The sequence below is a fragment of the Equus caballus genome, chromosome 24 (genome assembly GCF_041296265.1).
Source record: "Equus caballus isolate H_3958 breed thoroughbred chromosome 24, TB-T2T, whole genome shotgun sequence".
Lineage (NCBI taxonomy): Eukaryota > Metazoa > Chordata > Mammalia > Perissodactyla > Equidae > Equus > Equus caballus.
Window position 1 is genome coordinate 49,375,300 of NC_091707.1, and position 27,344 is coordinate 49,402,643.

Genomic DNA, 27,344 nt, shown 5'->3' on the forward strand with positions numbered 1-27,344 from the left:
AGGCCCTGGGCGAGCTGCCGAGGCGGAGGCGAAGGCGGGGAAAGTCTCCTCCAGGCCGCCTGGAGCCGGCAGCGCGTGCCCTGCCCGGGTCCCCGCCCTTCCCGGTGGCGCCGCGCGGCTGCCCGGGGCGCGGGGGTGCCCGAGCTCTCCTCTCCAGTCACGCCGGCCCGCGGGAAGCGGCAGCGAGAGGCGCTGGCCGGGAGCGCCCGCTCGGGCAGCAGGGCCGCGGGCGGAGGCGAAATAAATAATGCACGAAAAAGGAAAACAGACGTGAGCCTCGCCAGAGCCTCGCCCGCCTCCCGCCCGGGCTGCGCTCCCGCCCGCGCTCCCCGCCGCCGCCGCCGCCGCCAGCGCCGCTGCAGTGATTGCTCGTCTCCATCTAGCGAGGCTATTGTGTATTGGGCGCTTAATAATTTATTCACCCGCGAGGAAGAGGACTCCAGGCTCCGGGGGGTCTTGCTCCTTGCTTGCCCTCCCCCCAAGTTTCTCCGAGGCGGCGGGAAGAGGGTAAAGACTGACTTGCGGAGGTCCCTTTTTGCGCTTGGTGCTTGCGGACTCGCCCCTCCCCCGCCCCATTCGGAGAGGGCGTAGGCTCCCGGCTCCGAGGTGCAGGCCGCACCTCCCGGGCAGGGCCCAGGGCCAGGTTCTCTCTTCAGTGCTCCCAGGACGGGGACCTCTCCAACCGCGCGGCTGCGTCTTGGAAGGAGTTGCCGACGGCCCTCGGGAGGACCTCTCTACCACTCTTTTTTCTCTACCAGCTCAGACTCCTGTTTGAGGCAAGATTATCAACAAGTCGGTCGCGAAGTAGCCCGTTACGTTTCTTTCAAACAAGCTGCCCCTGGCCCCACAGGCCGCACCACAGGTAGGCGCAGCCGCTCTGCTCGTCGGGTGGAAGCGCTTGGCAGCGCTTTGACTGATGGGGTGGCCTTCCAGAAGGCCCCCCGAGGCATGGACAATCCTATTTTTAGGTTGGGCAGGGGTTCTAGCGGCTCAGGACAGAGAGGAGAGTCAGGCACTAAGGTCCATTCACTAAAGACACGTTTACTTAGTTCCTTTCCCCAGTCTCTGTGGGCGCCCTTCAGTCACCCCATATAAACACACGCACTAAGTATAAACTGCTTGCTCTGCAAACCGGCTTTCAGACCAATTTGCTAGCAACCTCCTTCACGCAGAGTGCTGACCCAAGGCTCTTCTGCATACAAACTTTGTAGAGCCACATCTGAAGCAGTGAGATGCTGGGGGACAAACGTGAATGAAGCCTTGTCCCCTCCTAGAGCTTGGGATCTGATCTGGGAGACAGATAATAAAATCAGCTGTTCCACTGTCCGCTGACGTCCCACGGTCAGCTGTGGCGTGAGAAGGGGCCCGCACTGGAAGTGGAGGACAGAGCGAAGGCTGGAGGCAGGAGCAGTAAAGTCTTCCAGGATAAGAGGACATGCTGGGAGTCGGGGCGTGTATTTCAGGTGTTGGGAATCCCTTGGGGAAAGATGTGGAGATACTGGTTCGTTTGTTCATTCGTTCAGTTATTCATTCATTCCATACATAGTGTCTGTGAGCACCTACGAAGAGCCAGACAGAGGGTTCGATGCTGTGTATCCAACACTGGACATATCAGATCTTGTTGCAGCCTTTAAGGGGCCCATCATGGAGGAGGAGGCATGGGAAGAAAATATTGGTGTGGGTGGGGGGCTTCCTAGATGACTTTCTCTCACCAACAGTTTGAAGCAGGAGAATGAGGCACAAAATTGAGCCCTATTGGTCATCTGAGGTCAAGTAACACTGGGTATTTTCATGTCTTTCCACTTAAGCCAGTTGGGGTATTTCGTTCAGTACACAACTTCAGTCCTTAGATATGACCTGTGGTTTATACATGGAGCTCTTTGCCACTTAAAAATGTTTTTTATATCACATTTTAATTCAGTTCTCACAGCTCTGCGGGGTAAATGTAATTGCCCCATTTGACAGGTACAGAGACGTGACCTACCCAGGATCACACAGCTGCTCACCTGGATTCGGAAGTACTGACCCCCAACTAGAGGTTCTGTACTGTGGGAGAACCTGGGCAGGTTTTGCGTGCTAGAAAGCCTGCAGTATCCGTTCTGATCTTTAATATTCCTGTACTGGACTCAATCTAGGCACCTCTTGAGCGTCACCTGCCCCCACATCCTCTTGGTCCTCCTAACACCACGGAACAGCACAGCCTCCCTTAGGTTGAAGCTAGGCTCTGTCACCAGCTCCCTCGCGCCATGGCAGGACCTAGGCAGGCTCTGACTCCTCTCACCCCTTCCAGACTCAGATGGCAACTCACACCACGGTACCTGAGATCTGCCTACACGGGCCGGATAACTACTCAGAAATGCAGGGAGTTAAACCTTGGGGCAAATTTTGACCAATGAAAGGCAAGAGATGGGAGGGACACAGCATATGGATTGCGTGATTCATTTGCGCTGTCAGGAGATGTCCAGTAGGCATGCGTGAGCAACGGGCAGTGTTTCTTCTGAAGATGTGGCCCGCTCAACACACAACTCTGTATTTACTTCCTTCCTTCTTGGCTTCACTTCTCTTTTCCTCTTATTTTTATGGCCCTAGGATTGTATCCCTCAATAAAGTATTAGCAAGCAAGCATTGCTTCATGCTCTGTCTCCTAAGGACCCGGGGAAGTTGGTACTACAAGTGTCCCTAGAAAGCAAATCTTTTGGATGGGACGTTGGAGCTGAATTTCCCATCTATGTGGAAGCAAGAAAGGCCCCGTTACTGACGGTAAGCAGGGTCTTACCTGGCGTATAGCGACTTTACAGTTTCTAAAGCTTCACTGGCAGCTAATTGGAATGAGATGCAGGTAGAAAGCAAGGCTTTGGGAAGTCAAGTGGCTGCTGCACTATGTCAATGTGGGGAAATGATAATCATAAAGATGGTGGGGTTAGGTGGCTTCTTCTCACAGTACTGGAGGTTTTGCAAAAAGAAGACAATAGGCTCAGAGAAGCCATTTGCCAACTTAAGGCATGCTTTATGAACACTTTAAGGACATTCATCTCTTGACATCCACAAGACTGACTGTGCTGAAAATTAGGCTCAGGATCTGATTGTAAGGGTGGCAGAGCCAAAAAGAAGACTAACCGTGCAGCCACACAGGTGTCCTATGTCCAAGTCAGCGCTCTGATAGGGAAAGACTTGGACCTTGTGATCTGCAATAGAGGTAAGAGGCATTTGGGTGGACAAACCTGAAAATCTTGGACCTAAAAACCTTCCTAAATCCTCTGGCTGGTAGAAGCACCCTTTTTCCCTTTGTCAGAATGGAGCAGCTCCCCTTGCCCTGAAGACGAAGCAGTGACCCCATTGCAGCAGGTGCCTTGCAAGATGGTGCTTGTTCCCTTGACAATAGCCTACAGTGAACAAGATGCCAGAACTTCTCTGGGACAATATTGAGAAAAGGAACAGAAGGCTCAGTGAGGTGCGAATATCAGAATCGTAAGACCTGAGAACCCACCACCTGACTATGTTTCCTGGGATCGCCCAGACAACATTCCCTTCATGGAGCCGAAAGGAAAAGCCCTGGTTAGGGAGGTGTGGGGAATACCAGCATCTTTGAGAAGTTCAGCGATGGTGATCCTCTAAATGCTGGGTTCAGTGCTGGGAAATGGTGGGGAAATTGACTCCCTGCTATCAATGGGAGTCAATGTAATGGCAAAGGCCAGGTGGCCTACTAACTCCTGAGAGAGAATGGAGCATAATCACCATTTGGATGCAAGGTTAGAGTGGCAGTCAGATTGCCTTGAGCCATAGATATCTAGATCAGTGGCTAATAGATCGTGATGTCACTAGGGATAAGATCAATGGAGAGTTGACAAGGGTATTGCTCAATTTGTATAAATTTTTTTTTTTAAAGTCAAGAATCTAAGAGCAGAATGATGACATCAGCTACTGCAATGGAAAATTTTCTATTTGTTCACAGGCCAGAGCCCATTGATTGAAGAGGAGGCTGGGTTCCTTTGAAGAAGGATCATGCAATGCCACTGTCATGAGCAGCAGCAATCCCACATGTGATAGAAGTGGTGCATTTAGGATCAGGCTCGAGCAGGTCCAGAAGGAACAGGTAAATGACCTAAACAGATGGCCCAGATTCTCATCGCACCCACCTCTGTTGAAGTTCTTCCTCAGTGTATTCCTATAGGCTCAAAGGGGAGTTCACTATGACAGTGTGATGGAGGACGAAAGGACCAGGGCCTCATTTACATCCAGGTCAACACAATAGATCAGTGCTAGTTGGGAATAGACTACTGTTGCATTAGATCCCCATTCAAGGGTGGAAGGAGAGGTGGCCTGAGTTGCAGACATCTGTGACTCCTGTGCAGAGATAAGCAGCTTGGCTACTTGTTTATGGAAAGATCAAGACTGAAAATTCAAGGGCATGGAGGGCAAGTAAATAGTAAATGGATAAACTCATGGGAGTGGACACAAAGGGTAAGGGTCTTTCTGCCTCATCCTAATGCTCACCAGAGAGCATTCATTGCCAAGGAGGCCCTCAGCAATGGGACCTGATGACTCATCTTATGGAAGTCAACCAGCCTCTGTCTCTGGCCATCTTAGTGCTTTTCTGAATGATGGCATGGTCTGCTGAAGGCTCAGCTATGACATCAGCTTGGAGACAACAACCTATGGGGTTGGGGCGTTGTTCTGTATGTAGCGTGAGTTGATAGATGTGTCTCCAACAGTTAGATACACAAATCTGGGAGCCAAGGAGTGGAAGTAGGATTAGCCCCTCTGAGCCCAACTGCCAGTGAGATTCCTGCAGACTCTGTGCTTCTCGTTCCTGCAAACTTAGACTCTGAAGGGTTAGAGGTCCTGGCTCCTTGAAGGTGAAGCTTCCACCAGTGAAGACAATAAGAGTTATACTCAACTGGAAGCTGTAACGACTACCTGGGTACCTGGGGCTCCTTGTGCCAGTGGACCAGCAGTCCGAAGAGAATTTGCCATACTGGTAGGGTGATCATCCTTGATTACTGTGAGGATCTAGGCTGGCTATTACACAGTGGGCACAGGGAAGAGCGTGTCTGGTGCTAAGCACTGAATTATGTTCCCGTGAAATTCATATGTTGAATTCGTAATCCCTAATGTGACTGTATTTGGAGATATAGTCTTTAGGAGGAAAGATTAATTGAAGTCATAAGGGTGAGGCCCTAATCCGATAGAGATCAGAGCTCTTTTTCTTGCTCTCTTTGTAGGCTCAGAGGAAGGGCCATGTGAGGACAAGGCAGCTGTCTGCAAGCCAAGAAGAGAGCTCTCACCAGAAACCAACTCTGCTGGACTTTTAACTGGGACCTCCAGCCTCCAGAACCGTGAGAGAATGAATTTCTGTTGTTTAAGCCCCCAGCCTGTGGTATTTTGTTATGGCAGCCCGAGCTGGTGCTCTGGGATTCACCGGGGCTTCCCTGCTCAGAGATAACCATGAATGGGCGATTGCAACATCCACAGACCCTCCAGGGAAGAACCCCAGACCAGCTGAAGAGCTGACCATTGGAATCCAGAATGGGAAGTGTGGGTGGGGGAAAGATGATGGTATCAATTATGGCCCTAGGACCAACTGCAGCCGTGGGACTATGGCTTGGTTTGCTAACACTTTTATGTCTTTTTAGGAAGTTACAATTGACCACTTCAAAAATTGGACTTTGAAATTGGTGACATTTTGGTCTCAAGCTAGATCCATACATCATAGGATGTGAGCAGCTCTGAATAATGCAAGGGGTGGACTGTATTGGACCTCACTGGACCTCCAGCCTCCCCAAGGGTAGAGCTGAGCTTCACTGTGGCCTCCATCATGCCCACCTTGGGAGGGGCCCCAGCAGCAAGAGAGGCCAAGTCCAGCCTGACGATGCTCATGGTGATTTTGGCTCCCACCTCAATCCTATACTCAGATGAAGCCTGCACACCATGGGGAGTGGGATCTGACTCCCCCAGCAGCTGTCTGTAGGAGCCAGTCTGAAAGCGTGGGGGAGTTAACTCCCTGTGTTAAGAACTTTGATCAATGAGAGACAAGGGTCTGGAAAGATCTGGTAGACTGTCCCCCTTCCCTGTCCATGGTTCCCTGTGGCCTGTTCGAATCTGTCTTGTGTGACTGAACGATTAGCTGTGTTCTGTGGCAAAACTGTGGCCAGCTCAGTGAACGCGCCACATTTGACTGACTTCCCTTCCTTCCGTGCCTCTCTGCCTATTTTCCCTCACTCTTTCAGACCTGGGATTGCACCCCCAAAAATGCACCCCCACTTTGCTTCAGGCCCTCTTTTCTGGGCAACCCAGGCTTAGACAAGTTCTTAGAGGTTTCATGGGCTCTAGATGTTGTGACCAGATGCATAAAGCGACACAATGGCAACCAGGATATTTTATATCTGAAACATCTGTACAACTGTAGCGAATTGGAAGAAGTGGTTCTGTAAGCATCCAGATGATTTTCCTGAGGCCTCCGCTTTCCTGTGAATACAGGCAGGTTCTAGGGGGGAGGATCTCATGCTGGTCAAGAAGACAAGCTCTTGAATCAGCCTGCTTGACTCTCACTAGCTGTATAATCTTTGGAGGCTGTCATAACCTTTAAAGCCAGACTCCTTTCTCTTGTCTATCAGGAATTATAATAGTATTTAGATATAATTAGATCAAAGAGTTCTTGGAAGGATTAACTGAGATAATTCATATAAACACTTAGCCTGGCACATAATAATTACTCGAAAAAGGCCATCTCTGATCATTTTGAAGGAAAGAGGGGCAAAAAATGCTGCCCTTTTGCAAGAGTGCTAATTGGCATCAGAAATTCTTTCTGAGTAAAACACAAGAAAAACAAAGGAAACACTTTATGACCAGGAAAGGAACATTCATTATTGAACCATGAAATTATGCAGGCTAATTATGTTTCAAAATGCTGCAAATAAACGTACCGTTATTGAAAAAGACATGGGTATTGTCCAAATTGCTCATTACCTCAGCTTGAATTAAATGTGTAATTGTTAATGTCACATTTTACACGTCAGCTCTGACTGTCCAGACAGGACGTTTTCCTGATTGACCAGAGCTGGGGAGGGGAACCCAAGTGTCTTCCAGGCTTTATCCAAGACCTCACTTGTCCTTCTGAGGTTGGTCCCACACTCTGGCCGGTAACCTCAGAGTTGAGCAGGATTCATTATGAGGATTGTATTGGTAGATTTTATCTTGCCCCAAACTCTGAATTACCTCTTTCCCCAAGATCATTTTGGTCCTTGCATCCCTTTCAGCCAGATGTTTGGACATGGAGGAGAGTCAGGAAGAAGCCCAGATTTTAAACTTTAGTTTAAAACTATCTCTATCTTCCTTCCCTTGTCATCCTTTCTTAAATCCTAAGAAAGGACCAAAACTTGGGAACAAATTTTTGGGACTGGGCATGTTGGTAGCAGAGCTGGGCCCAGTGTCATTTTCCTACATCAAAGTAGAGTCCAAAAAGATTTGATCCAAGAGAACGTTTGATTGGAACCGCTTGGCGGGCCACCCCTGGGCCAGCCCTGGACTTGGCTGGGCCGGTCAAGTCCAAATGCCAGCCCAGCTGGGAGAGCCGGCTCCATCTCTTCTCTTCCACGTGTTGGGCCAAGCAGGAGCCAACAGAATGAAGATGGAGCCTGCTCTCCAAGATCTCACATTCTAATGGAGGGAGGAGAAGCATGCATGACTCCTTAACTGCAAATAGGGCCATTTCTCTTCCCTGCTTCAAGCTCCCCAGAAGACTCTCTAACAGCACCCAAGCACCCCCAACCCCGCTGCCTCCCCATTCCCTGGCCCCTTTGTACTTTGTGCTTCTGCAGTTCCCAGCATCCACCCTGCTGTCCACGCCTCTTTGCCTTGCTCACGCTGTTTCCCTGGTGGAAAATCCCCCCTCCTCTTGTCAGCTTGACCAATTCCTACACAGTCGTCCCTGCCTCCCTTCCCTCCGTCTTATGCGCCCCTCCATCGCGGCACCCATCCTACTGGACTCTGATTATCAGGACACACAGACTGAGTGGAAAGAACTCTGATTTCGGTGTCGCTTGAATCTGGGTCAAGTCTGGGAAGTTCTCTGAGCCTCAGTTTCCCTGACCCTAAAAAAGGATGCTGTTGTTCACTTTGCTGGGCTGAGTTGAGAATACTAGAAATAATGCATGGAAAGCTTTGAGCCCAGTGCCTTCACGGAGCAGGCCCCCAAGAAGTCCCATCCGTTTTATCTAACTGCAAGTTTGTCTTCTCTCCTCACTGTGTAAGCCTTGGGGAAAAGGGCTCTGTTTTATTCATCGTTGAGTTCAGGCACTTGGCAGCACCCTACATCTACTAGGAGCTCTGTAAATATTTGAGAGTGACTGCACAAACCCCATGCCGCTGGACCTATGGGGAAGGGACCCCCTCCCCTCTTGAACTTACCTTCTCAGCACAGTCACGTGCCGTACAACGATGTTTCAGTCAACAGCTGACCGCGTACACAACAGTGGTCCCATAAGATCAGTACCCATACAGCCTAGGTGTGTAGCAGGCTGTCGCATATAGGTTTTCGTAAGTGCACCCTATGATGTTCGCACAATGATGAAATCACCTGACGATGTGTTTCTCAGAGTGTCTCCCATTGTTAAGTGACACGTGACTATATCTTCTGTTATGCTTCCTCCGTCCTCCTTGCTATTGCTCAAACCCTCAGGCCCAAGGCTGCCTTAAGGCCTCGGCCTGGCTGTTCCTTCTACCTGGGACACCCTTCCCTTGATATCAGCAGGGCCCACTCCCTCACCCCTTTCAAGTTTTTGCTCACGTCCTTTTTTAACAAGACCCCTTGTGACCGGCCTATTTAAAACGTTAGCCCTTGCCCACTGGCTCGCCCCTTCTCCCTACTTTGTTTTATTTTCCTCCCTAGTACCTATGCTTTCTACTACATGCTTCTTTGGTTAGTCTGTGTCTGCTCTCACTAGACTCTAAGATCCATGAGACCAGGGGGTTTGGGCTCCTCTGTTTATGGTCCGGGGCAGGCACTTGCTGCATCCTGCGCCTCATCCCCTCCGCCCACCTCTTGTTTCAGCACAGCCGTGATGGACAGCTCCCCTAACCCTGGGCTCCCCCCCTCCTCCCCCATCCCAACCAGGGGGCAGCATCTCTCTGCTTTTCTGCCTGACAGTCCAGGAAGCCCACCTAGCAGACAAAAACTAGAAGCGCAGGAGGTTGAGGTCTCCAGAACGATCTGAACAATAGAGTGGGGTTGTGGACACATGACCCAGCCTCCCTTTCTTTGAGGACAGTTCCCCGGCTCATTCTGTGCAGTTCTTTGGGGTCCCCAGTGGACAGAGGCCCGATTGCCCACAGCCTTAACTGGTCCTGCCTCCTCCTTCTGGGCTTACTTCCCAAATACATCACCTGCGTCAGTCCTCGTCTCACGCTCTGCTTTTGGGAGAACCCAAACTAAGAGACCGCCACAGAGCCACGATTGACCTACGCTGGCCCGGGACATATATGTTGAATGAAAGAATAGAAAGAGAGACAATTTACGAAGTTTTACATTTTGCATTTCGCCTTATGATGAAATGTTTGGGTGACTTTTTATCATAGGGAGACCTTGCAAAACTGCTTCTTGTTTACACTAGGATTTTCGGGGAATGGCTTCTGCCTGGAAACCTGTCTGTCTTGGAGCTTTGTAGATTTTTCAGGGAATGAGGATTTTGCCATTTACTTTTGTCAGAAATGTCAGAAGCATCCGGGAGCTTGAAGATCTCCTGCTAACACCCGCGTTGACCAGCCCGGCCGGCACTCAGTTATTCGTTCTAACTTTTCAAAGAGCACGCCTATCTCAGAGAATGATGTAGAAGGAGCAACTTGGTCTGATAGTCCCTGAAAAGTGGTTGAGATAAGCCATGCTCATTTAGGCACTCAGCAAACACGTGTAGAATGCAGATTATGTCCCAGCCTTGGGCAGTGTGATCAGAATTGCCTGAGACGGGGTCCCTGCCTCCCTCCAGGAGCTCCCAGGCTGGTGGGGAGAGACAGAGAGGTGAAGAGATGATTATAAAGACGGTGTGTGAAGGGCTGTGACAGAGGTGAGCGCGGGCTAGAAGGAAGAACCTCGTATTCTCAGCGTCTCGGCACAATCGTACTTTCTGCTGTGGATTGACCAAACTGCCGTCTTCTGCCATGTTTGCTGTTTACGCCTCCCTGCCTTTGCACATGCGGTTTCCTCTGCCTGGAGTGCTTTCCCTCTGTCTTCCTGGCAAAGTCCTAGTCATCCTTCAAATCTCAGCTCACATCGCTTCCAGGAAACATCACCTCCCCTGCCCCCACACCCCCCCAAGCTCATCCCGTCCTTCTCTGTGCTGTCTGTGGTCTGCGTTATAGGGACTTGTATGGCTGCCCTTTGTACCCTCTTGTGCGAGTAATTGGGGGGACTCACGATTTGGGGAAAAGCATACTGACTCTGGTATCACACAGGGCTGGGTTTGAACCTCAGTACCGCTACTTCCTGGCTACGTGCTCTCAAGCATGGCTGGAGGTGAGAGTGGGAGAGCACGAGAGACAAGCTAGGCCTTGCAAGCCATGCTGAGACATTTGGAATCCATTCTGGGGGCAGTGGGGCAGCCCCGAATGGTATTAAGCAAGAGAGTGACATTGTACATTTGTGATTTACAAAGTCACACTGGCAGCACTAGGAGGAGGGATGTGGGTGAGCGTGTGGGCAGATGGCAGGCAGGCAGGCCGAGTGCTGGCCGAAAGCCTGGACTTAGAGTCACACAGCTGAGATTTGAATAACAGATTTTACCTAGCTGTTTGATCTCAGGCAATCATTTAGACTCCCTGAGCCTCAGTTTCCTTACCTGTAAAATGGAACAATAATATTACTTTCTTTGCCTGGGAAGATCACCAGAGAAGATAAATGGGAATGGGTTTTGTCAACTCTAAAATACCACACAAATGCTAGACAGTTCAGTCATCACAAGGGGCTTAAACATGAAAGAAATTTATTTCTGGTAAAAGAAAGTCTGGGGCTAGTATGGTGCTCCACAGAACAGAGGCCAGGCTTTTTTTTAGCTTGTTGATTTGCCATTCTCAACATGTAGGTTTCTTTTCATCTCTTGGTCCCAGATGGCTGCTCAAATGCCGGCCATCAGATCCACATTCCAGCCAGGAGGGAAGAGGAAGAGAAAAAGAAGGGTATGTTCCTCCCTTTGAGAGCACTTTCTGGAAGTATCAAATGACACTTCTGCTTACATCCTACTGACCTAGGCCTAATCATATGACCCCACATAGCTGCAAGGGAGGCTGTGAAACAAACGCATTTCTTAGTGAAGGCAGTCATATGCCGAGCTTAAAATCAGAGTCTCCATTACTAATGAATAAGAAATATTGATACTGGGGACAACTAGACAGCTAGCAATTTCTGTCTCATCTTTCAATGATTTGCATTGTGGAGTTTCATATGTTGGAGCTTTTAAAAGTGGAGTGTGTGTAACCCATACAAGACAAGAAACAGCAACCCCAGAGGCAGGGTTGCAAGAAGGATGCTTCATTATGTTACACAAGAGCCTCAAATGTACCCTTTTTCCCCAAATAATGGGGGCCCTTTTCTGAGTCATACTCCAAGCAGAAAGAGACACTTACCTCCTTAAGGGAAGCTTGAAAAGCCCCTCCTGTTGACATAATCGTGACGAGCAGGACAGAGAACAGCCTCACGGAGTTCAGGTCACAGAGGCAGCAGCTGGCGGGGTGGACCTTTGGGAGGAAAGCAAAGCCTTCGTATCAGCCAACCAGTGAAGACACTGAGCCTTGAGAGAGAGGGAGAGAGGGCCCCAAACTAGAAGCAGCCAGCCCATGCCGATGGCCTGGGACCAGACAACCTGCAACACGCAGGAACATCTCCTTGGAAGACCAGCTCCTTTCTCTGAGCCTCTTGGTACTTCCTTTGCGGGAGCAGGAGACTGAGACCAGACACCCCAGACCTCCTCTGGCATCCGTGTCCATACCTAGCAGAGCATAGGGAAAACTTTAAAAGAGCCCCAGAGTAAAGAATTCTTTCCGGGTTCTTTTATCTTTAGATCCTTAGACTGCATAGATCCTTACTAGGCTATTAGAATGAAGATGCTGGTACCCAGAGTAGGTAAACCAGGTAATAAGGATGACTAACATTTCTTGGCTGTGTACTAAGCACCAGGCTCTGTTCTAAATATATTACAGTGTTAACTCCTTCAATCCTCACAGCGACCTTATAAGGGAGCTACTCTTCTTGTCACCTTTTCATAGAAAGGAAATAGGCAAAGAGCAGTGAGGCTGCATCAGTGGTTCCTGTGTGTGGCCCCTTGCTGCATCCACCCCCTTTGCCGTCTGACGTGGTCCTGCCTTCCCACTCTGACTCGGGACCCCCGTGCCCAGCTTTGGACCCACGGGATGTCTCAAGTGTGACGCAAGTGGAAGCTTGGAGGGTGCCATGTCACTGGGTTTGCTTGCTTTTGTTTCCCCGCCCGTGGCCAAGGGAAGAACAGGCTAGCCTGCCAGGAGGTGAAAGACACATGGAACAGAGGCGAGTTGCTTGAGTCACCCCAGCTGAGGCCACTCTGGATCAGCCAACAGCTGGCTGAACCTCAAGCCTGTGGGCGAGCCCAGCCAAGATCAGCAAGGCAGCTTAGCTGATCTGCAACTGACAGAGGAACGTGCATGAGCAAGCCCACCTGGAGCAGCAGAGCCCACCCCAGATCAAGGGGGTCCTGCAGAGTCAGGAGCTAAGTAGTTATTTCTCGTTGTACACCCCTGAAGTCTATCAGTATTATCGTGACGGTAGATCGCTGATGCAAGCGGTTACTCAGCTTCCCAGCTGATGGTTGGTGCAGCCCGGAGTTGAACCCAGGCTCTTTGACTGCAGAGCCCACACTCTTAGAAACTATTCTACTCCAGGAGTTGGCAGACTATGGCCTGTGAGCCAAATGCTGTCTGCCGCCTGTTTTTGTACAGCCCATGAGCTAAGAATGGGTATTACACTATTTTTAATCAGTGCTATGACAGGGAACACTAGGAACCCCAATTAAACAAAAGCTATCCCATAAAAAGGAATTCGACTCTTCTCATCAGTAGAGCTCTATTACAAAATACACATCCTGATTGTATTTTGAATTCCACCCATAATAATCGGTGGAAATTTATTCTCCTTTGCTCCTTAAGTATATATAGTATCCTTGATTTGGCCTCGGCATGCAAACCCTGAAATGCTCACTCTCTGGCTCTTTGCAGAACAAGCTGGCTGACTGCTGTTCCATATGATGGTTTGATTGAAATGTTTCGCTTTGAATTTGGTTCTCAGGCCAAGAAATGGAAAGAATCAGAGCCTGAAAGGCCCTCAGAGACTTTCTAATCCAGCCTCAGAAGCAGAATTAGACTGCAGTTCTCTGGGCTCCTATCCTAACCAGGAACCTTCTTCTTTCTCTCCAGAGCGCCCAGTAAATAATAGTTGGATTTGTTTCGAGGCTTCCAAGTCTCCAACTGGAATGTTCTGGGTACCCACAGGCCTCCTCCTCTCATCCTCCCTTCTGAGATCTCACACTCACTCATGCGAGCACGGATGATTCACTCATTCCTACCCCAGCTCTGCCCCGAGCTATCTAACACGAATTTGTGCTGTACGCCGCTGTGATAATTAAAAAATTTGAGCGTTAAAGACAGTTTTTACTGGAGACGATGGAGAAATTCTCTCCTGAAGAGTTTCACAATCTGGCCTCATTAGAAAGGAGAAATGGAATGGGAGAATTAAAGAGAAAACTCATTTCTTCCCTGAGTGTGTTAATGAGCCGAGCCACAGGAGGCCATGTATAAGTTGGGCTACAAGCGGCTGTAAATTAAATTTATTACGCGTCAAGGGATTCTAATAAACATTACTTAAAAATAGCAACAGACAGTCATTTGTATTATGTCACATGACCTGGTTATGGTGACACTTTTGTGCCTCTGCTATTAATCAGAGTTACTTTGAGAGGCAGTTGGTAAATTCGTTTAGAGCAACTGGCACCTTCCACTTAATTAAGATTGTTCTGGAAAAGAGCAGGGTGAGTCAAAGATAGTCATAGCGTGTATCATTGCACCCTGGAGGTCCTCGCTGCTCGTTGCGTGATGCTTATTACGCTTTCCAGGACGGATAAACCTAAAGAAAATGTCACTTTCCTTAATAAAATCCCAAACCCAGGAATGTTAGTGCTGGAGGGCAATTTCTTAAGGGAGAGGGGCTCTGGAGCCTTGCGGGGAGGGTCCCCGTTGCTTGAGAGGGGAACCTTGTTATTTATCGCTGCCACTCCTGCTCCGGCCTCACGGGGGCACTGCTTGCCCTTTACCCCCGTGGGCCCGGGATGGACAAGGACCTTTCTCTCATACTCTGCAACCCGGAAGGGAATGTTCTGACAATGCCCAGAATTATCTTTGGAAAATTCCGAATGTGAACTTGTCACTCCCTCGTTTACACTCTCAGAGTTTGTTGCTGTCTCTGTTCTAGCCCCTGCCTACTCTTCCGGCTCTGTCCACACCTCTCTCCACAGGCACCACTGACCCTAGAAGCAAGCACATTCCTGGGGTTGAGACTCTGGGATCTGGAATCAGATGGACCTGTGTTTGAATTATTGCTCTGCTGTTTATTAGCTGAGTAACCACAGGTAATTACCTCCATTTTATCATCTAAAAAATGGGGATAATTTTGTCTACTGCATCCTGTTGTTATGAGGATTACATGAAATCATCCATGTGAGGGCTGGACGCTTGGCAGAACTCTCTGGAAATGTTAAAAAAAAAAAAAAAAAAACAGCAAAGAACCTTAGCCGTGGTTCCTTGATAATGTCGTTGCCTTTTACTCCCTCAGGCACTCCCCTTGGCCCAAACCAGCTTCACCCTTGCTTGGTCTCATTAACAACTTTTCATCCTTGGTGCCCCTCAGCTCAGGCATCAATTATCTGAGAAGACTTCCCAGGTCTGATTTAGAGACCCGTGTTCTGGGCTCCGGTCACGTCCTGGACTCGGAGTCCTTGCCCTCGTCAATGTGTTGGTGCCTCTGTCTAGCGCTGCTGTGCGGGAGGCTGAGGTCCTTCAGGGCTGAGATCATGTCTGGTTTACCTTGGCATCCCAGTGTCCGGTGCAGATCAAGGGCTCGAAAAGTGTCTGCTGAATAAAAGAGAACATTGTGAATTTAGACAGTGGGGCCCACAAGGAATGTGCGGTGACTGTCTTAGTTTGGGTCACCCTGAAAGTAGAATCTCAGGCAAGGAGTTGTTTGAAGGGAGTTTATTGTGAACAGGAGAGAACAGGCAGGGAGAGACAGGCAAGGAGAAAAAGGGCAATAATGAGCACTGTATAGCATGGCTGTTGGCAACTGGGGCTCATACCCACTGGGGACCCTCCAGGTACTGCGTCGAATGAGACTTAGAATTGTTTCTGGGAAGGGAATGGGGACTGGGGCTCGTGTCCACAGACTCACATCCCTTCTTGCTAGGGATTGTTAACCCCTCTGCACTTCTGAGTTGCCCTGTGTGGGGGCCAAGTGAGCACCAGGCAGGGAAGCAAAATGCGGCTGACTCTGTGGGTGGGATTCTAGCTTGCCCAGGAACTGCGGCTGGCTTCAGACCCCACTCTTATTTCACGTGATGGGCACTACTGTGGTGCCCACAGTTGAAGAGAGCATGGCTGGACATCTTGAAACCCCCAAATCTAGAACCTAGGAAGGGATGTGACTTCTTTTCTTCGGCTCCCGATTCCATTACCACCTTAAGGACCTGCTTCCATCTTGGGAATGACATCTATGGAAGCCAGCCTCCAAGACGGTCCCAAGGATTAATGCCTCCTGGTGTTCATTTACTTGTGTAATCTCCCACACTGAATCAGGGCTGACCTGTGTCATTCATAGAATATGGTGGAAGCGACAGTGTGTGACTTCTAAGACTAGTTCATAATAGGTGTTGCAGCTTCCATCTTGGCCTCTTGGGTATCTCATTCTGGAGGAAGCCAGCTGCCATGCCATGAGACCACACAAGCAGCTTCATGGAGAGGCCCATGTGGAGAGAAACCACAGCCCGTGGCCAACAGCCAGTGCCAACTTCCCAGCCATGTGAGTGATGCACCTCAGAAGTGGATCCTCCAGCCCCAGTCAAGCTTTCAGATGACTGCAGCCCCGATCGACGTCTGTCTGCACCTTCATGAGGGACTCCAGGCAAGAACTGCCCAACTGAGCCCTTCCCCAGTTCCGGACCCACAGAATCCATGAGCACAGCAAAGGGCTGTTTTATGTCACTCTACTTTGATTTGCAACCACAGTAACTGGAATGCCATCCTCTCTATGGGGGAACTTATGCTTCTGTCTAAAGGGCATAGGTGTTCTCTTGTAGCTTTAACAAGATAACCACGTCTCAGTGTGGACTTTCTCAACCTCAGCAAGAATCACAGTCATGATGTTTTCATGCAATCCTGCTTTTTATAAAGGCTGAGAGGACAGTGGGAGGAAAAGAACTGAGAGGCTTCCCGGGATGGTGGCCATCACCAAGCCAATCAAAGTAGGTAATTAATCAGTCATTAGGTGGGCTTGATCACTGTGGGTGGTCAAATGGAGAGTTCATATTCTAATCCAGGTGGACTTGGCCCTGAGGGAGGCTGGGAGCATAGGCATGGACTTGGTCAAAGGGAGGAGGCCAAGGCTGCACTGGCTAGCTGGGCCAGCCCCAGTGGCAGATCCCACAACCCACATCCAGTATCCAGGTGTTAGAATGAACTTGGACCTGGTTTGGGCCAATATCAATGCCCAGAAGAATTCAGCTTGGTGGCTGGACCTGGCAAATTGGCAGCCTCAGTTCTGGAAGGCAAGTTGGTTGATGTCCTAAGTGTTCTGTCCATGATGGATACAGTGTCTAGTTATCTGAGTGGAGGCTCTCAGGGCCTCCACCAAGTGGACTGGTTTTCCAGAACCAGGCCCTAGTCCCCCAAACTCGTGTAGGGGTCTAGTCATAGGAAATGATATTTACCATCTAAGGTGTTCCAGACGGCGCCTGACACATTGTAAGCCTTTAATAAGAGTTAGCGACGATGGAGGAAGAAGGCCCAGTGTACACCAGGTGCCAGGACATATGCCATGGGCACACAATTCCTGGGTTGGGGAACTAGAGTAGTCGTAGCCCCCACCTGCTGGTGGGTCTGCCTTGGTCAGGACTGGCTGAGGATCTCGGGGTGCAGCCCCATCTTCTGAGAAAGTGGGAAGGGAGAGCTGGGAGCTGGGACTCCCTCTAGCTGCCCTGCTGGGAGGCGGGGCACACCTGATCAGAGCAGAAGGAACAAGGAGCCAAGGAGCCTGGAATTCACATCCCAGGAACGGCTGCCCCAGGATGAAAGAGGCCATGGAGGTGGAGGATGGACAGAGAGTAAGGCCTGGACCAAAATGAAGGTTTCCCAGGGGGACACAGCAAGAGGAGGGAGCTGGTTTAGACGACCAGTGAAGGTCAATTGACAAGTCTGGTCTTAAACCCCTGCTCTTTTCAGAAGACTAGGATCAACGTTTTATGTTGGAGAATTCCAAGAACGATTGCAGAGGCCTCCCTAACCCTCCTCTAGCCCTGCAGAGGGCAGATCTTAAGCCTACGTCTCCCGAGGTGCCTACATGACTTTCTCCAAGGCAGAGGTCCTGGGGCTGGGGCAGGGGTGGAGGAGAGCTGCTCCCCATGTGCGCACCTGCCTCTGCTGATGGGGTGTAGGCGGGTGGGGTGCCGTCTGGAGGTCTAGGCATGTCATCAACGGGCATGTCAGCGACAGTATCCCATAGGTCCAGCCTAGGTGAAGGAGGTGATGCCTAGGGTCTCTGGGACAGGAGGAACCGTATCCCAGGCTCTGTGAGTGCATAGCCGTATGATAGTTGTTCAGTCCTTAGTTTAACAGATGTTTCTTGGCCTGCCATGTGCCTGGCATTGTGATAAGCAATAGGGACACTAAAAGTAACAGCATTATGGAGCCCTTACTATGCACCAGAGATGGTGCCAGCATTTTACGTTACTAACTCATTGAAACATAGGGAGCCAAGTAAGATGTGAGTTGCTCGCAGTCTAGATGGAGGGTAAGGGCAGAAAATGAGGAAGGACAGTGCAGTGTGCAAAGCTTCATGGTGGGGTGAAGGGTACGGTTGCTGTGGGGCCAGGAGGGCCCTGACCCAGCTTGGGGGTGCTGCAGGCCAGGTGACCAGGAGTGAACCAGGCAGAGAAAGAGGCAGAGGGTGGACATAGGCCTGGGGACAGGGGAGAGCAGGCCCATTGGGGAGCTGCACATGGCCAAACCTCTCCAGGCCTCAGTTCTCCGTCTGTGAAATGGAAGTAATAGTTCCCCCACAGGATCCTTGTGAAGTCAGAGGGAGATAACGCATGCCAATTGCCCGGTGTGTGCTCTGGGGCCAGCTGGCCCTCAACAAGTGACGTCTGTCGTCACAGTTGTGTGGACCAGCCCTCACTCCCTTCACATGTCCCAGGTCTCCCCACTCACTTTACCTGTCCACACACATTTATTCCATCAAAGATAGTCACATCCCTCTTAAAAACACCACTCCCAGAGCTTTATGAGCCATGAGCACCTTGATGTGACTGGTGGGGTCAGACATGTGCACGTGTCCTCAGAGTCAGGAATTGGTGAGCACCATAAACAGTCACCCTGGGCAAAGAGTCCGCAAGACTGAGATTTCCTTACCGTTCATATGAGCTTGGGCAAACTCGTCATCTCCCTGAGGCTCCATTTCTCCTCCATTAGGTGAGAATAATGACTCCTCTCTCTAGGCATTGATAAGGATTAAATGGGATACCATGCACAAGGCCTGGAACATAGTAATCCCTCAGCTCATTAGCTTTAGACTTCATCATCCTGCTTATCATCATCCTCACCATTGCTGATAGCTGCCTCAAAGTTCATTGGAAGGAAGAGTGAGCCAGGAGTCAGGTATCCAAGTTAGAGCGGAGGAGGAGGATTGGGAACAATTTCAGACACGAGAGTGCCGTGTGGGGAGAAATGCCTAACGCATGCACCAGGTATTTATGGTCTCGTGGCAGAAGCAATGAGTAATAATGAAACATCGATGCTGTGAAAATGAAATGTCAGCAGCATATTAGACGCAAAGAGCAACTGTGGCTTCCACGAGGCTCAATACAAGCAATGCTTAATGCAGCGTGAGCTTCAATTATGGTTTTACAGAGCTGAAGGCACAGGGAACGCCAGGCTTGCTGGCTCGTGGGGAGTCCCTGAGCCACTGTAACTCTCTGCCACGTTACAGACAGTAGTAAACTGCACTGCCTGTGCAACTGCTCCTGGCTTCTTAGAGAGGGGCCGCTTCAGCTGAGTACAACAAATATACGTTGGGGACCTACTGTGAGCCAGAGACACAGCGCTGAGCACAACCTGTCCCTACTCTGGAGGACTCATAGTCTAGCAGGAGAGACAGAGGTGAGCAGATAGTATAATAATGTGTGGTTGAGAGACAAGCCCGAGATGTCGAGGGGCACCAAGAAGGGGCTGCCAATTCCAGATGGAGCTATCAGAGCTTTTTGTGGGAGAGATGCCTTTGAGCATCTCAAAGGGCAATAACAGCCACCTTTCACTAAAGACATATATGCCGGGCTCTTCACATATATTATCTTGTTCAATTCTTTGACAATCCTGCAAAATAACTGCTATTATCTCTCTTATATATAAGGGAAAACCCTCTAAGAGATGTTCATCTGCCTAAGGTCACGCAGGTCAAAGTGGAGGAGATGGGATTTGTGTGTTCCATCATTAAGAAAAAAAAGAAAGAAGTTGGTAGGAACAGACCCAGAGATGACCCCCATGTTGGAATTAGCAGATAAGAATATGAAAGAAGCCATTATAAAGATTTTCAACCACTTAAAGAAAAGATGGTCTGATCGAGTAAACAGACAAGGAATCTCAGCAGAGAAATGGAAACAAAAGAACCATAGGAACGTTTTAGAACTGAAAAATACGATAGGAAATAAAGTGAAAAATTCACTGGATTGGAGAGTCCAAGTGAAAGAAGGCATCCACCAAAGGGCAAATATTGTATGATTCCACTTATATGAGGTACCTAGAATGGGCGAATTAATAGAGACAGACCTCCTTTCCCTGAGGATTCTGGAGTCTGCTGGGTCCCTGATAAAGCTGTCCACTTTCTGTGGCCGCCTCTCCCATGTCACCTGCGCAGTGAGGTGGTAGTACCAAGTGCCCGTTACAGAGTTGGACGCGCTGAGGGTGAAATCACAGGAGGGGTTTGGTGGCAAACGTTTCCATCCGGAGCCTGCTGTACTGGTGCAGCCTCTCCACCCTCACCTCCACCTGCAGTGCCTTTCCTGGGTCCTTTGGGGCTGTAAAAAAAAAAAAGGAAAGTAGAATAGAGGAACTGGGGGGGAGGGATAATGGCGAGTTTTTGTTTAATGGGTACAGTTTCTGTTTGGGGTGATGAGAAAGTTTTGGAAATATTGGCTATGATCACACAACATTGTGAATGTAATTACTGCCGCTCAATTGTATACTAAAAATGGTTAAAATGGAAAATTCTGTGTTCTATATATTTTATCCCAATTTTTAAAAATCAGTAATGTAATGTACCAAAAACCATTGAATTAGACAATTTAAATGGGTGAATTGTGTGATATGTGAATTACATCTCAATAGAGCTGTTTAAAAATGAGGGGAAAATAAAGATATTTTCAGATAAACAAAAACTGAGAAAACTTGTCACCACCAGACCTCTACTGCCAGAAATACCAAAGGACCTTCTTCAGGCTGAATGGGAATGAATCTAGAGGGAAATTCAGATTTGAAGGCAGAAACAATGAGCACCAGAAATGATAGAGATGTGGGTAAATATAACATATTAGCTTTTATTTTCTTCCCTTGATTTCTTTGAAAGACAAATCACAGTTTAAAGCACAAATAATAGCATTGTAATATCAGGTTTACCATGAATGTAGAAGTGAAATATATGACGATAATATCATGAAGGCTAGGAAGATAAATGTAATTGTACTCTTGTTTTTAAATTTGAGAAATGTGAAGAATGAAACATGAAGTGGTACAATATTGATTCTAAGTGGACTGTGATATGTTAAAGATGCATATTAGAATCCCAAGAAGAATCAGTAAAAATAGTGAAAAGAAGTATAGCTAAAAATACAATAGAGGAAATAAAATGGAATACTAAAAAAAAAAAAAAATCAATTAATGCAAAAGAAAAGAATACAAGAGAAGTAGAAAAGCCAAAAAGCTGAGACAAATAGGAAAAAATAGCAAAATTGTAGGCTTAGACCCAAACATAATAATAATTATACTAAATATAAGCGGATTAAACACTCCAATTAAAAAGCAGAGATTTTCAGACTGGATAAAATAACAAGACCCAACTATATACTGCCTACAAAAGACACCCTTTAACTATAAAAACATAGATAGGTTAAAAGTAAAAGAACAGGAAAAGATGTACCACATGTGTGCTAGTCGAAGGAAAGCTGCTATGTGACTATCTTAATATTAAACAAAGGAGACTTCAGAACAAAGCCTGTTATTAGGGAGAGAGGGACATTTCATGATGATAAAGGGGTCTATTCAACAGAAAGATACAACAATCACAAATGTGTTGGCACAAAGCTTCAAAATGCATGAAGCAAAAACTGGCAGAACGAAATGGAGAAGTGGACACATCCACAGTCAGAGTTGGTGATTTTAACGCTTGTTTCTCAGTAATTGATATTACAACTAGACACCAATTGGTGGCACTAAGGGACCTGGGGAATGCTCAGATGCTGCCCCTTGGGATGAACAGGGAATGAATAAACTATTATCATGATCCAGCTATGTGCCAGGCACTGTGCCAAGGTGAGCCCTTTTAATTCTCACCATGATCCTGCATTGTTTCATTTGCTCCCGCCTCATAGTTAATGGTGTTCCATGTCACACTTGAGGGAACTGAGCCTAAGAGAAACAAGGCAACTTGCCCCCCGTTGCACAGCCAGGAAATGGTAGAGACCAGACAGGAACTGAGAACTGTCCTTTGTCTCGTGTCCTTCCCACTCCCGTGACACCCTGGGGACCCTGGGCACACAGCACTCACTTCCCCTCAAAGCTCCAATAGTAGCCCCCAGGGGTCTTCGGGCAGGGATTTGTTATGAAGATTTTATAGGCAGAAGCCCAGAAACATTGACTAGCAACCACAGGACACAGGGTATTCAGATCGGCCACCACTGGCCATCTCCCCACCCTCAGGCTGAGCCCTAGGTCCCTCCCCAAAGGAGTCAGACTAGAAATCCTGCTGGTGAGGTCGATGGCCGTTTGTTTTCCATTTTAAAAGAGCTTCTCCTTCTCTTTATCTTTTGTATGCTTCAGTGATTTGTCCCAGTAACTATGATGTAAGAAACACTAAGAAACCCAGCTTCTGGAATCAAGGAAAGTTTCTGGGGGAAGATATTTATCTTTTCCCAACAGCCCCCGCCCTGATCCTCACTGCTCCCCAGTGCACACATATTTTTTTATTTCAATTTCCTCTATCTGAAATTTGGATTTTTTTTTTAAGAATGGTCTTATACAGACAACGAAAAAAAACCTATTGCTCCCATCACCAGAGACCAAAGAAAGTATAATAACATGCAGAATATGAAGCCAGAGAAATTCCTTTTTCACTCACTCTTATCCAGATATTTACCTCCACTCACATGCTCACACAACATGCTCAACGTCCACTCCTATGCACAATTACTTGCACACTTGTTCACATGCAGGCTTCCACACTCGTTGGCACACACACTCAAACACACATTCACACATACATGGAAATACAATCTGGGTTTATTTCAGCCTCAGGAAGACTATGGGTTGGCTTGACTTGTATTCACGTGTTTTTGATGATGCCTTCACCAGCAGGAAAATCATGAATTATTTATTGAATTACTCAATAATTAATAAAAGTCATCACAAAAAGCTCGGCTGAGATAGAACTCTGTAAATAATTCCTCACTGTCATCAGCGTGTGTGTGTGTGTATGTCTGTGTGTATGTAAGAAAGAGAGAGAAGAGGTGACAGGTTAAACGACGCGTCCTGTTTTAAGTTAGCTTTAAAATACGCTGCTTATGGCCCTGACTCAGTTCACTGGCTTTTTGGGTTTTTTTATGCCGTTGCAACTGTCAGGAAAATAAATAGCCACAAACTCCCTCTCTGTGAGATCACTCCCGGCTTCGCTCCTGCTGGGTTGTGTGGCCATCCTTGCACTGAGATTTACCTCGGTGTCTCTTTCAATACACCATAAAGGACAATCGACAATAGGAGAAAAGACAAATAGCTAATAAGCTGATGAAAACCTGTTTCACTCCAACATGAATCAAAGAAATGGAAAAGCTGTAAGCACAACAATGAAATACTCGTCTTTGCTATCAAATTAGGAGGGATTTCAGAAAATACCGTGACAGTGTTCTGGTGATGGTGCGGTGGAGTCGAGGACCCTCTCTGGTAGGTTCCTGGGGCAGCAAAAGCCTGAACAACCGTTTTGGGGAAGCAACCTGACAATAGGCTTCCAATATCTGTCACAAGTCTACAAAATGTTCCTATGCCTTAATCCACTTCGATCACTCAATTTGGAGAGAATAGTGCACAATATAGAAGTGTCTTGATAGGCAAAGATGTTCAGCACAGCATTATTTACAAGAGCAGCATCCTGACCACATGGAGGTGTGTGATCCACAGGCCAGCCGCACGCTCCAGCCCCCTGGTGCCTCAACCCTGCCCCCAGATCCTCCCTCTCTCCTCTTGGCTCTCTAAGTTCACACTGTCACTCTTTTCCCTCTGTCCCAATGTTCTCCCTGCTTCCCTCTCTCATTGGTGGCCTTGCCGTAGCCAGGAATCAAGTGGATGTCCTCAAAGCAACCAGTGGGTGCAATCTGTGCCCACACTCTTTGCCTTCCCTCCTGTTATGACAAAGAAAAGGTCCCTGTCATGTGCTGGGGTCCCTTCCCCTCTCACCTCCAGGACTTTGTCATGATCTGCGCTCTTCCAAACTGGCAATGCCTCCCTTCTACTGCATCGTCCCCAGGAACACACGAATATATTCTGGTATCTTCAAGCTTTGAAACGTCCTCTCCTGACCCCACGTCCCCCTCCAGGGGCCACCCCATTGCACTGCTACTCTTCAGGGCAAACAAATTCTGAAAAGCTCAGCTGAGCTCTTTTTAAGTCTAGATTCACCATCTCTGATAATTTCCTTTAGTACCTCCTTTTTTCTCCCAACCCCAGCCAAGCTTGGGGCCCAGCGTTTTGCTGAGGGTCATCAAGTGACCACAGCTGGCTGCTTCCTCCCCTTCTCCAGGCCCTTCTTACCTTTCTGGTAGCCCATCAGTCTGCTCATGCTGCTCCTCCTCCTCCACGCAGCCCTTCCAGGGCATCTCAGTCCCATGTTCTTGTTTATCTCTGCACCCCTGGGCCTCCTCCCTGGTCTAGCTCCCTGCCTCCTGAGGGGACCTCACCGAGGCTCGTGGCCTTCAGCACCATCCATGTGCCAAGGGCATCCAAACGGACATCTCTACCCGCTGGATCCCAGAGCTCCAGGCTGAGATTTCCAGAATGGGTGTGAGCAGCATCTCATAGTCACCATGGCCACAGGAGGGCTTCTGATCACCATCCCCCTGAATCCAGTCGTGCCTGTGGTGCCACCACTGTCCACCCAGTTGCTTAAACAAAGGACCTAGAACTTACTCTCCATTCCCCTCTGCCCCCTGCCCCCACTCCCTCGTCCCGTCTCCTCCATCAGGAGGAGCCACTGACTTCACCTCCAAAATGCAGTGTTTCCCCAGTGTGATCGCTCTCCTCCGTCTCCACTGTCACCGCTCTGGTCCTCATCCCTCGCCTCACAGCCACTGCCTCAGCCGGGGCCCGCAGCTTCCACTCCTGCCCTCTGCAATCTAATCCTCCTCACGCGGCAGGCAGCGTGACCTTTGAACAGGGGAAGTCAAATCTGTCACCTCCCTCCAACCCCTTCCCAGCCCTTGGACCAGAATCCAGACCCCGCACCCAGCACAGAAGCCCCCATGATGTGCCCTGCCCACTCTTCCAATCACATTGCACGGGACTGCTTCTCTCGCTTTTACAAGAAGGTGCCAAACTGGTTCCCACCTCAGGGCCTTTGCACGGGCCTCTCCCTTGTTCTGGAATGGTCCAAGTGGAAATGGAAGGAATGCCTCCTCATCACCTCTCAGCTTAGCTGTCCCCTCCCCTAGAGGTCTTCCCTGATCTGACCAGCCCATCTGCTCTAGTCGCCCAGTCACTGTTTATCACTTCACCCTGTTTTAATACTTTGCAGTACTAATGTTCATATTTATTCCTGTCTGATATTTTCCTTATTTATTTTTTTTACCCATCACACTCTGTATCTCTCTCTCTGTCTCTCTCTCTCCATCATCCACCTGTCATTTATTTTCTAATATAAACTCTGTAAACTGCCTGTCTGTTTTGTTCATTGCTGCACGTAGAGCAGCACTTGACTCACTGGCACACAGTAGATGCTCAATAAATCTTTGCTAAGTGTTGAGTGAGTGAATCAATTTTTTTTATGAGTGTCTTTTAGTTCTTTCAAAGTATTATTATTCTGTATTATTTTACGTATATTACATATAATTACATATGTATATATTTTACATATTTATATACTATATCTCTGTGTTATTCTACAGCTGAAAAAAGACAATTAAAAATTTATGCTGGAGCCAAAGGAATCCTGAGGAATAAGAACAAAGCTGGAGGTGTCACACTCCTTGATTTCAAAATATACTACAAAGCCATAGTAATCAAAACAGCCTGGTACTGGCACAAGAACAGACACACAGATCAATGGAACAGAATCGAGAGTCCAGAAATAAACCCACACATCTATGGACAGCTAATTTTTGACAAGGGAGCCAAGAACATATGATGGAGAAAGGAAAGTCTCTTCAATAAATGATGGTGGGAAAACTGGACAGCCACATGCAAAAGAATGAAAGTAGACCGTTATCTTACACCATATACAAAAATTAACTCAAAACGGATTAAAGACTTGAATGTAAGACCTGAAACCATTAAACTTCTAGAAGAAAACATAGGCAGTACCTTCTTCAACATCGGTTTTAGCAGCGTATTTTCAAATACCATGTCTGACAGGGCAAGGGAAACAATAGAAAAAATAAACAAATGGGACTACATCAAACTAAAAAGCTTCTGCACAGCAAAGGAAACCATGAACAAAACGAAAAGACAACCTAACAATTGGGAGAAGATATTTGCAAACCGCCTATCAGATAAGGGGCTAATATCCAAAATATATGAAGAACTCATACAGCTCAACAACAAAAAAACTAACAATCCCATTAAAAAATGGGCAAAAGATCTGAACAGACATTTTTCCAAGGAAGATATGCAGATGGCCAACAGGCACATGAAAAGATGCTCAACATCATTAACTATCAGGGAAACGCAAATCAAAACTGCAATGAGATGTCACCTCACTCCGGTCAGAATGGCTGTAATTAGCAAGACAGGAAACAACAAGTGTTGGAGAGGATGTGGAGAGAAGGGAATCCTCGTACATTGCTGGTGGGAGTGCAAACTGGTGCAGCCACTATGGAAAACGGTACGGAGATTCCTCAAAAAATTAAGAATAGAACTACCATATGATCCAGCTATTCCACTGCTGGGTATTTATCCAAAGAACTTGAAAACACAAGTGCATACAGATACACGCACCTTTATGATCACTGCAGCATTATTCACAATAGCCAAGACTGGGAACCAACCTAGGTGCCCATCAAGGGACGAGTGGGTAAAGAAGATGTAGTGTATATGCACAACAGAATACTACTCAGCCATGAAAAAGGATGAAATCTTACCATTTGCAACAACATGGATGGACCTTAAGGGTATTATGCTAAGTGAAATAAGCCAGAGAGAGAAAGTCAAATACCTTGTGATCCCACTCATAAATAGAAGATCAAAAAAACAGCAAACAAACACTTAGAGGCAGAGATTGGAATTGGTGGTTACCAGAGAGGAAGTGGGGAGGGAGAAAGGCAAAAGAGGTGATTAGGCACATGTGTGTGGGGATGGATTGTAATTAGTCTTTGGGTGGGGAACGTGATGTAATCTACACAGAAATTGAAATACAATGATGTACACCTGAAATTTATATAATGTTGGAAACCAATGTTACTGCAACAAAAATAATAAATAGACAAATAAATTTATGCTGGATAGAAATTTGAGCATATATTTTCTTTACAGTCCAAATAATATTTGACACAAAAGTATACCAAGTTAGAGATGGGGCAACATCATATCGTGGTCAAGAG

General features: G+C 47.9%; 1 long non-coding RNA gene across 4 annotated transcripts; it reads left to right on the plus strand.

Annotated features, from left to right (window-relative positions):
- Positions 1–27,252, plus strand: LOC138920647 (uncharacterized). Of its 4 annotated transcripts, none has more exons than XR_011432177.1 (7): positions 575–862; positions 2,590–2,760; positions 3,953–4,093; positions 5,223–5,336; positions 11,098–11,166; positions 14,483–14,639; positions 25,695–27,252. It is a non-coding gene; the product is annotated as an uncharacterized lncRNA (long non-coding RNA). The 4 variants fall into 4 exon arrangements; XR_011432178.1 differs by having other exon boundaries at positions 14,526–14,639; XR_011432176.1 differs by lacking the exons at positions 11,098–11,166; positions 14,483–14,639; positions 25,695–27,252 and adding exons at positions 1–507; positions 5,634–6,938 and having other exon boundaries at positions 759–862.
- Positions 27,253–27,344: the final 92 nt, after the last annotated feature.